At 41.4% G+C, this 10,628-nt stretch overlaps 1 protein-coding gene and 1 long non-coding RNA gene across 2 annotated transcripts in view; one reads left to right on the top strand and one right to left on the bottom strand.

Annotated features, from left to right (window-relative positions):
• Positions 1-3,000: 3,000 nt before the first annotated feature.
• On the bottom strand, positions 3,001-6,948 carry LOC131829895 (uncharacterized). The gene is made up of 4 exons (XR_009353026.1): positions 6,427-6,948; positions 6,095-6,330; positions 5,812-5,913; positions 3,001-3,400 (listed from the first exon to the last, which is right to left on the bottom strand). It is a non-coding gene; the product is annotated as an uncharacterized LOC131829895 (long non-coding RNA).
• The window catches only part of TCAF1 (TRPM8 channel associated factor 1), a 45,306-nt gene continuing 40,736 nt past the window's right edge, over positions 6,059-10,628 (top strand). Inside the window, exon 1 of the mRNA XM_059172127.1 lies at positions 6,059-6,187. The gene's annotated coding sequence lies outside the window, so the exon portion shown is untranslated. The remainder of the gene's footprint in view (positions 6,188-10,628) is intronic.

Here is a 10,628-nt window from a genome sequence, read left to right as displayed (position 1 = left end):
AGCTTCCTCCACAGATGGCCAGCCTGAATCTGACTTGCCCAGGGGTTATACACTTGAAATCCAGACCCTGATCTGAGGGAATTGGGGCCCAGCAGGAGGCTAGCTGAAGGAAATGGGTGGCTTTGGAGGCTCTGACAGTGTCATCACTAGGGAACACCATGTAAGCCAAGGAGGGTCTACAAGTGCCCCCTAAGAGTGTCTGGGCCTGTGTCAGATCTGTCAAGACTTGTTAATGGATCCCTTAAAATAGCTTATTTTTCTTCATTTAGAAGGATGATAGCATATTTTGCTTTTCTTTCTCCACATCAGCCTATTTCAATTTCCTAAATGGGATTAAAGAGAGACAGACAAAGGGAGAGAGGCCACAGATTTAGAGTATGGAGGCTATATATTTCAGTGACCAGGAGAAAAAAAGCCCTATGAATTTTTTTAAGTTAAATGTAAAAGCTGAACATTTGATAATTCAACAAAGGAAAACAGGGGAATCCTTCCAGGAACATGTTGGTTAGCATACATGCTGGCTTCTGCTAGAAGGCAGAAACAGGAATTTCCCTGTAAAAATGGCAAAAGGAGGCCAGATCACAAAATTCCTTTTCATCAATACCTAGTGAAATTAGTTTGAAGAAAATTGTAAGAGCAATCAAAACCATAATGAGATACCATTTCATATCAGTCAGAACAGTTAAAATTAGTAACTCAGAAAACAACAGATGTTTTTGAGGATGCTGAAAAAGGGGAACTGTCCTACAGTGCTGGTGGGAATGCAAACTGGTGCGGCCACTCTGGAAAACAGTATGGAAGTTCCTCAAAAAGTTAAAAATAGAGCTACCCTATCACCCAGCAATTTCACTGCTAGGTATTTACCCAAAGGGTACAAACATAATGACCTGAAGAAGCACTGCACCCCAATGTTTATAGCAGCAATGTCCACAATAGCTAAACTATGCAAATAGCCCAGATTTTCATCAACAGATGAATAGATAAAGATGTGGTAATATATACAATAGAATATTACTCAGACATCAAAAATATAATCTTAACATTTGCAATGATGTGGATGGAACTAGAGGGTATTAAGCTAAGTGAAATAACTCAATCAGAGAACTATAATTATTATAGGATTTCACTCATATGTAGAATTTAAGAAACAAGACAGAGGATCATAGGGAAAGGAAGGGAAAAATAAAGTAAGATAAATCAGAGAGGGAGAAAAACCATGAGACTCTTAAGTGTAGGGGACAAACTGAGGTTGCTGGAGGGGAGGTGGGGTGGGGTGATGGGGTAACACGGTGATGGGCATTAGGAGGGCATGTGATGTATGAGCACCGGGTGTTATGTGCAACTGATGAATCACTGAACTCTACCTCTGAAACTATACATTTTATGTTAATTAATTGAATTAAAATTAAAAAAGAAAGTTGTAAGAGCTTAAAAAATTTACTTCTTAGTATAAATCAAAGAGGGAATGGGGATATGACATCATTCCACGAAACTCAACAGTGAATATAATTTAATAAATGCATGGCATTTACTGAGACCTTCTACGTACTAGGCTCTCCTCAAGCTCTGTCTTATGTAAGAATGGGTGTTTGAAGCCAGGATGCCTGGCTCCAAATCCTCTGCAAAAAAATAAGATTCTTCATCTTGAAAGGATGTTTAAACACCATCCCCCGCTAGTTCTGCCTAAGGCTCCTTCACAACCTGAGAAACTGTACTAAGGGAAGAAGGGGAGTTGATAAAATGCTAAGAATTCTTGCTGTTATTGGCCAATCCTGAGATAATGGACTGATGAGGTGGGTAGCCCTGGAAAAAGAGTAAAATCCTTCAAGGTAGAAATGTCTCTCTACCTCCAATTTAGTCTGCAGAGACGCCAAAGAAAGCTGCAGCACTAGCAGCTTCCTGGGGTTCAAAAGTGCTGCAACCCAGAAGAGAATACATCCAATCAAATGCAGAAAACTCAGAACATTTTGCAATATTTCAGATATTTGTGCTGTGGAGAAGCACTTACCTGAGCAATTCTTTGGTTTCTCAGTTGAATCCAAATTAACTTAAAAGTTACACTGTTGGGATGCCTCGGTGGCTTAGTAGGTTAAGCATCTGCCTTCAGCTCAGGTCATGATCTCAGGGCCCTGGAATCAAGCTCTGGGAATCTGCTTCTCCCTCTCCCTCTGCTGTCTCCCCCCACCCCCCCGCCCCCAACTTGTGCCCTCTCGGAATGTTTGTGGCCCTCTCGAATTCATATGTTGAAATTCTAACCCAACCTGATGTCAGTAATATTAGCAGAGAGAGCCATGGGGAGGTAATAGGTCATAAGGGTGCCCTTGAAAGGTGATGAAGAAATCCATGCTCTCTCTTTCTGCCATGTGAGGAAGTGCTCTTGCACTTCCTAGCCTCCAGAAAGTTGTGAGAAAAGAGATATTTATTCTTCAAGCCACCCAGCTATGATGTTTTTGTTACAGCAGCCCAAAGTGACTTTTTAAATTAAAAATAGCATGTGCAGAGGTGCCTGCCTGGTCCAATCAGTGGAGGGTGCCACTCTTGATCTTGGGGTCATGAGTTCGAGCCCCATGTAGGGCGCAGAGATTACTTAAATGAATAAAACTTTAAAAAATAAAAATAAAAATAGCATATACACTTTAATCCTTCCTTTTTTCTTGCATTCCCATCTATTAATGCACTGCATTACTTTCACAAAAATAAGGAAGTCATTGTCCTTAAAACAGAAGACAGCACTTAACTGTTCTTTAAAAAAATCTGCTTTACCAATCTTCCCTCAGTTTTCCCCCATTCTCCTACTGTTCCTATTTGGATTATGTTTATTTCTCAGTGAAGTTCCTACACTTGATTTCTAAACACAAAATGTTCCAATCATAAGCTTTAAACATGTTTTTGTTTGCCATTGTGTTTGTAATAATTCCATTTCAAAAATTGATTTTAGTCCCTGTTAAAGCCCACAGGGAGGGACATATGAGGACATGGGGAGAAAATGGGGAGAGATGGAATCAACCATAAAGGCCCTCCAGTAGCTGATTTATTTTTCTCGAGGCTTTTATCACAGACTACAGTGAAGAGTTACTTTCAGTGTTCTAAAATGTCCCCCTCCCACACTAGAAGTCCCTTTGTTATGCAATATAGTGCTTTTAGGGGTGGTGAGGAGAGAAAAAAAAAGCTTAGGAAAACACACAGGGAGCAAGGCCTGCCTGGTAAATAAAGAAAAGCCCCAGTGAGGGGCTACAGATAGGTAAATCTGTATAGATAGGGGTAGAAGACATTGATTTATTGCAAGGAGTTGGCTCAGGCGATGGCGGAGGCCAGGGAGTTTGGAGCTCTGCAATCAGCCAGCTGCAGACAGGAGAGCGCATGGTGGAGTTCCAGTCCAGAGGCCAACAGGCTCAAGATTCTGGAAAAAGCACAGGAGGATCAGTTCAAAGGAAGGAAGAATTTTCTGACTCAGGAGAGGGTCAGCCTTTCTGTTCACGGATACAACCACTGTCCCTTTCTCCTTGGAAATCTACAAGCTACCTGTGGAAACCTAGCCTCCCTCAGAACTGCCCCACCAGGCCGGACCACAGATGGAGGGCAGACAGACGTAGGGTTCAGTTCTCAGAGGTTTCCAGAAATGAGCAACTGGCTTCCGGTACACAGAGGGGTAGTTTCTGACTAGAAAGTCCTCCAAGGCTGAAAGACAGAGGAAGCATCCAGGGTGTCTGGAGGCTTCTATAGAGGCAGACTGGGTGCTCCTAAAAGACCCAAGTTGCCTTCGCCTTGAGCTTTCTCTCTTTCTCATTCTCTCTGCCAAGGCAGCTGCATTTCTCTCTTGCCATATTCCTCCTCCTCTCAGAAATTCAGAGTCAATAGCACACATGCCTGCCCTCCCCCACTCCCTCCCCTGACACTCACAAAACCCACGATTTTTAGCTGGGTTTTTTTTGTTTTTTTTTTTGTTTGTTTGTTTTTTTGCTGTGCAATTGGTCACAGAGTTTGGGAGCTAAAGCATCTTGTCCAATCTCCTACATTCTTAAAAAGGAATACTGAATGCAGACAGAAGAAAGGGTTAGCACAGGTGGAGAAGGTGCATGACCTTGACATTTCTAGGCTTTGTTCCGTGTGTGTGTGTGTGTGTGTGTGTGTGTGTGTGTGTTTCTGGGGGGAGACAAGGCAGCAGCAGCCTGCCAACCTCCTCCACCCATACTGGCAGACATCACCTACCTCGGCCAGCAAATTCCCTGCCAATGGGGGCGCCCAGCTGTTTTGCTCAGCTTCTCCCCTCTCACAGCTGCCTCCCTTATCCCCCTCTCCTCGCCCCTCCTTCTCTGACGTCACCCACAAGCTCTTTAAGGACTGGCTCTGGCCCTGGAAGGAAAGTCAGGCCTGGGGTGAGGAGCTGGAGAAGAAAGGCAGAGAGGTGGGGTACTAGGACTGACAGGCCTCAGAGTCAAGAACGCCAGTATCACACACAGGGTATCGTGTGTGTTTCTACAACCCCAAAAAGCAGCAGAGCTTTAAGTGGGAGTAAGAGAGCACAACCAAGTGTTCTGTTGACAAGGTGCTCTACCCACTACACTTTCTACCTGCAAAGAAGGAATTAACTCTTTAGATGAACAAATGCAGAAGAGAAAATGAACAGAAAGAGAAATAAGCTTAAAAAGGGAAATGAGCTTCAGAACCAAAGGTGGTCTGTGGGATCCAGGGCAGAAAGGGAGCTAACAGGTCAAAGTCACTCAGAAATAAGTGAAAGAGAAGCAAGAGAAATAGGAGGACAGGCAGAGAGATCCAGGTGGAGAGATGGCTGGCTTTGAAGATGGATCCCAAAAACCAAAGAATCTGGGCAGCCTCCAGGAGCTGAAAAAGTCAAGGAAATGATTTCTCCCCGCAGGTCCTCCAGAAGGAACACAGCCCTGTCTACACCTTGACTGCAGCTGGTCGGCTTCTGAGCTACAGCAGTGTAGGATAATAAATGTATTCTTTCAAGTCACTAAATTTGCGGTCATTTGTTACTGCAGCCATAGGAAAGGAATGCACTCCGCGGATTGTAAGGAGGAGCCTCGCCAGACGCTTCAGAGTCTAGATTTGTAACAGCCACAGCTTTCTTTCTCTCATGCCCAGTGTCTGTCACCTATTCGTTGATTAGCAAAAATTTTTAACACCTTCCTCTTTCTTTTTTAACTTACGAAACAATACAAGTGCTATTTTAAAATAATTCAGTGGCTTTTTAAAAGATTTTATTTACTTGACAGACAGAGATCACAAGCAGGCAGAGGCAGGCAGAGAGAGAGGAGAAAGCAGGCTCCCTGCTGAGCAGAGAGCCCGATATGGTTCTTCGATACCAGGACCCTGAGATCATGACCTTAACTGAAGGCAGAGGCTATAACCCACTGAGCCACCCAGGTGCCCCCATTCAGTGGCTTAAAAAAATTTTTTTTATTTACTTATTTAACAGAATAGCACACGCAGAGGGAGCAGCAGAAAGAGAAGCAGAGTACCCACTAAGCGGGGAGCCTGATATCTGGCTGGATCCCAAGACCCTGAGATCATGACCTGAGCCAAAGGCAGACACTTAACGACTGAGCCACCCAGGCGCCCTAACTCAGTGGTTATGAAGGTAAGTATCAATAGCAACTCCTTCTCTCTTAGCTCTGCCCGGTGTATAAGCAATGTAAGATGGTTTTCTTAAAAGAATGTAATCATATCCTCCATTCTAATGCAACTTGACGCTTTTAATTAAAAATATCTAGGACCCGTAGATTTACCTCGTCTTTAAAAATAATCGCGTATTATCGCCTATAAAAATATATTATATCAATTGCTCACTTGTTCATAAATTGTCTCAGGTTTATTTCTCAACAAATTGCCCTGCCGCACTCCCTGGACGGGTGCTGGGGTCCCCATTCCGGATCTACGGCCAGCATCTCCCTGCAGAAATGGATACAAAGCGAAGCTTCTACGGTCCGGGGAAAGAGGGCCAGGCTCCGCCCCAGCGCTACAGCCACCAATCAGCTCCTGGGACGCCCCCTCTCCCCTGCCCCGCTCGCCCGGGTGTCTGCCTGAGACTTTCCACGTCCCCAGCCTCCTCTGCCGCCCACTCCCTTCTCACCTGAGAAGCTCCTTGCCTTAGGGAACGGCCGCTGCCCTTCCGAGCCAGTCCTCTCCGCCCCGAACCCGCGCTGCAGAAAAAGCCGGGCAAACGGTAAGTGAGAGTCAGCGATGGATTCTGGACCCAAAGAGGCCTGGGATCAACAGAGGCCACCGCCCCGGAGCGCTGCGACCCGGGGGTGGGGTGGGATGGGGGAGACCCGGAGACGGAGGGAATGCCCGAGGAGACCGTGTGTGCTGTGGGGTAGAGAAGAATGGGGACTGGTACGGGGCCTCCGTTTGTCCCCAAGGGGAGGGTGGCAGACGTGTTCAATAGAATTTCTTGCTGTTTACCTCTCGGATTCTTCTCTGCTGTCTTCCTGCAACTCGGTCTCTATTTTCTTCTTGCTGCAGTGTTTGTCACCCTTGCTTGTCAGGAGGCGATGACCTTCCCCTTCCCCATTTTCTTGTGCTTTTTTGGTGCGTGTGCTCTGCGAGGAGCTATTGAGATTTGAGCTAAAAGGAACCCTGGAGGTAATGATACCCATCTCCAGGGGCCTTGCTCTTAAATTATCTGGGTGTTGCTGGTCTCTGCAGGACCACTCCCACCGTCCCCCAACCCCCAACTTTGACCCTTGAAAGGTCAAAGTCCTGACATGCTCCAGGGCTTTAGGTGCCCAAAGGCTCTGAGTGTCTGCGCTGGGTGAGGGAGGTGCGCTGGGTGAGGGAGGTGCGGGGTGCGGGAGGGGTGGTGCTGGTGAGAGTAGGTGCAGTGAAGCCTGCAGAACGTTTAGTCTGGAATGTGTTTGGCCTGAAGCTGTAAGTACTGGATTATACAGTTCCCAGGTCAACCGCAGGAGCTGGCCAATGAGTTGGGTAAACCTGCAATCAAAGGAGAAGGCTTTAAGTATAGGAGAAAAAGACTTATGAATCAGATAGTAATGAAACTTCTTGAAGGAAGTGCAAGCTCAATTAGACAGAAAGGACCGAATGACCTGTCTAGCAAACCGTGCGTCCATCCATCCATCCATCCTTTCATACTCCAAATTAGTTATTTGTCCACCGACTTCATTTCAATATCTTTTCTTTTTTGCTTTGGTTTGATTTTTTAAAAAATTTATTAGAAAGGGTTATATAAAACATCTAAGAACAGTCTAAAGAATAATGAACAGAATGCCTGACCATCTCCTAGACTGAAAAATGACACTGCAGTACCACAGTAGCTGCTTAAGCCCTTCTCCCTTCCATGAGAGGTGACAGCTGATTTTTGGATTAATCATTTCCCTGTTTTTCTTTATAGTTTTGTGATTTGTGTGTGTATCTCAAAAACATAGACATGTTTGCTTTCCCTATTTTTAAAATTTTCATATTAATGACATTATACTGTAGATACTCAAGTTTTTGAGATTCACCCTTGATGATTCCTTCATTTTCACTGTTTATGGTAGGAGTGTACTATAACTTATCCATTCTACATTTAGGTTGTTGCTCATTTGGGAAATGTGTTAGTTATCTATTGCTGTGTGACAAATTATCCCAACACTTAGCAGCTTAAAACAAAAACCTATTATCCTACAGTCTCTGTGTGTCAGGAATCCAGGAGGAGCTTGACGGAGAGTGTCTGAGGCAGTATCTCTCACTGGCTGTAAGCAGCATTGGCTGGGACTATAGTCTTCTCAAGGCTGAGGGTAGAGGGAACGAACCCCTTCCAAGCTCCTTCAAGTAACTGTTGGCAAGCCTCTTGGCCTCACTGGCTTTGGTTGGACACATGATTTCTTTGCCAAATGGGCTTCTGTTTAGAAACTAGTGAAAACATGGCAGCTTGCTTTCCTCAGGATAAAGGCTCCCTGAGAGAAGAAGAGATAAAGATGAAGGCCAGAATGTTGTAACCTAATCTCAAAAGTGACATGTGATCTTCTGTTTATTAGAAGTGAATCAGTAGTTGTAGACAGCACTCAAGAGAAAGGGCTTACACAAAACCATGAATATCTGGAGGCAGGGATTATTGGGGGCCATTTTAAAGGCTGCCTACTACAGGGATATTAACAAATAATGTTCTCTAACATTCCTACACGTGGCTTCTGGTTCACATCCACAGGCTCACTCTGGCTCCCTCAACTGCATACTCAGGCATAGAATTACCAAGTTATAAGATTTGTGTATGTGCAAATTTATTAGGTTATTTCCAATCTGTTTCCTAAGTATTGAGCTGGTTTTTACTACCTCTAGCAAGACATGAGAGTTTCTATTACTCCACATACTTGTTATAACTTGGTATTATCAAATTTCATTTTTAACTTGTCGGTGCACATGAAATAGTGTTCCACTGTGATTTTAATTAGCATTTCTCTGATAACTAATGAAGTGTCCATCTCTTCAGACATTGGTGAAATATTGTGGTTTCTCTCTGAAATCCTGATTCCTGTCTTTTACTCATTTTCATATTGGGTTGTTTGCTTTTTTTCTTATTGCCTCATTGGAATGCTTTCCTTATATAATGTGGATGATAACCAATTCTTTGTCAGCTATATATGCTGCAAATATCTTCTTCTAATTTGGTACTTAGTTTTTCTTTCTCTTTATGTCCATCTCTCTCAATGAACTAAGTTTTGAATTTTAATTTCAAGTTACCAATATTTTCTTTTATAAAAAAGAAAGTTATGTTCTCAAGCTAATAAATTAATTTTAGTATATTTACCTCTTAAAGCATTTATAGCTTTGCATTTGGCAATTTGTCTTAATCTACCTGGAAACTGATTGTTATATTGTTTATTCAATATGAATAATCAATTGTCCCAGCACCAGTGATCTGCAAGAATTCAGTTTTTCATATACATGAATTTGTTTTAAGTTTCCTAGGCCTGTAGTTATCTATTTCCTTAATGATTCTAGGTTTATAAGAAGTCTTAAAATATGGTAGTAAAATTCTTCCCATTTTTTAATTCTTCTTCAAGAGTTTTTAGCAATTCTTGGATCTTTGATCTTCCATATAAATATATTTTTTAAAGATTTTATTTATTTGTTTTAGAGACAGCACATGCAAGCAGGGGGAGGGGCAGAGGGAGAGAGAGAGAGAGAGAAAATCTCAAGCAGACTCTGCACTGAGCATGGAGCCTGATGTGGGGTTCAACCATGTGGCCCTGTGATCATGACCCAACCAACCAACCAAGAGTCAGACACTCAACCAACTGAGCCAACCAGATGCCTCCATATAAATATTTAAATAAACTTATCAAGTTCTCCAAAACAAGGAACACACGTGCAAACAAACCCATTGGAATTTTGGTTGATATTGCATATCAATTTGGGGAGAGAAGTCCTCTTTAAGATGTTGCATTTTTCCATCTATGAACTGGTACATAATGCTATTTATTTAGTTCAACTTCAATGTTTTTTAATGTTTTTTGTAATATTTTTTATTGTTTTCCTTCTGCTATGTTTATTAAATTTATTTCTAAACACATTATATTTTTACTGTGATTTTAAATGTTTTCTTTTATAAAATTATATTTTGTAGCTTATTGTTCCTGATGTATAGAAAATCAGTTGCCTTTTATATATTGACTCTATATCAAATGTGACAAACTCCATTAGTAATTCTAAATTTACCTATATTAAGGTCTTTCAGATTTGTTACACAGGCAGTCATATCGCCTAAAAATTGGCAGTCTTGTTTCTTCCTTTCCAATCCTTATACCTTTAATTTCTTTTTCTTGTCTTAACTGCATTGGCTAGGGCTTTCAGTATAAAGTTGAATAAAGGTTTTATCCTTTTTGTTATCCTTAAGATAAAAAGAAAGATTTCATTATGTAAACTTTGGCATTTGCAATGGTTAGTTTATAAATGCCTTGTTCAATAATAAGAAAGTTGGATTCTTTTTCTGGGAAGCACTTTTTTAAAATGAGTAGATGTTTTGTTATAAAATGCTTCTTCTATAGCTATTGATTTTTCTCATATTTTTTTTCATTTAAATATGTTAATATGATGAAGATAGTCTTCAGTCTTTAATATTTAATCAACTTTGCATCCCTGGAATAAACTGTCTTTGGTAAATATGCAATAATTTTTATATAATGATATAGACATAAGCATTAGATATTTGCATTTATATATGTGAATTGAGATTGGCATGCAATTATCTTCTTTGGTTCTAACTTTATTATTTGTTGATGTCACCTCATAAAATAAGATGGGTAATAGTCTCACTATTGGTATTCTGTGGAAGAATTTGGGCTAGGTTGGAATTATCTGGTCCTTGAATATCTCCTCAAATCACCAGCAAAACCCCAGAGTTTACTTTATCAAAAGGTATTAAACTTATTGGTTCAATTACTTTAAGGATTATAGGACTATCTAGGTTTTCTTATGAGTCAACTTTCATGAATTTATTTGCTAAGATATTTAACTGTTATATATATATATTTTTTAAGCTTAATAGAATAAAATTATTCATAATATTCTGATTATGTTTAGTTTATCATTATTATGACCTGTACACTTTCTCATTTTGTTTTGACTAATTTTGCCAGAATTTAGACTACTTTATTAGCTCTTTC

The sequence above is a fragment of the Mustela lutreola genome, chromosome 4, assembly GCF_030435805.1.
Source record: "Mustela lutreola isolate mMusLut2 chromosome 4, mMusLut2.pri, whole genome shotgun sequence".
Taxonomy (NCBI): domain Eukaryota; kingdom Metazoa; phylum Chordata; class Mammalia; order Carnivora; family Mustelidae; genus Mustela; species Mustela lutreola.
The sequence above is the reverse complement of the archived record's forward strand: the minus strand, read 5'-3'. Positions and strand labels throughout refer to the sequence as shown.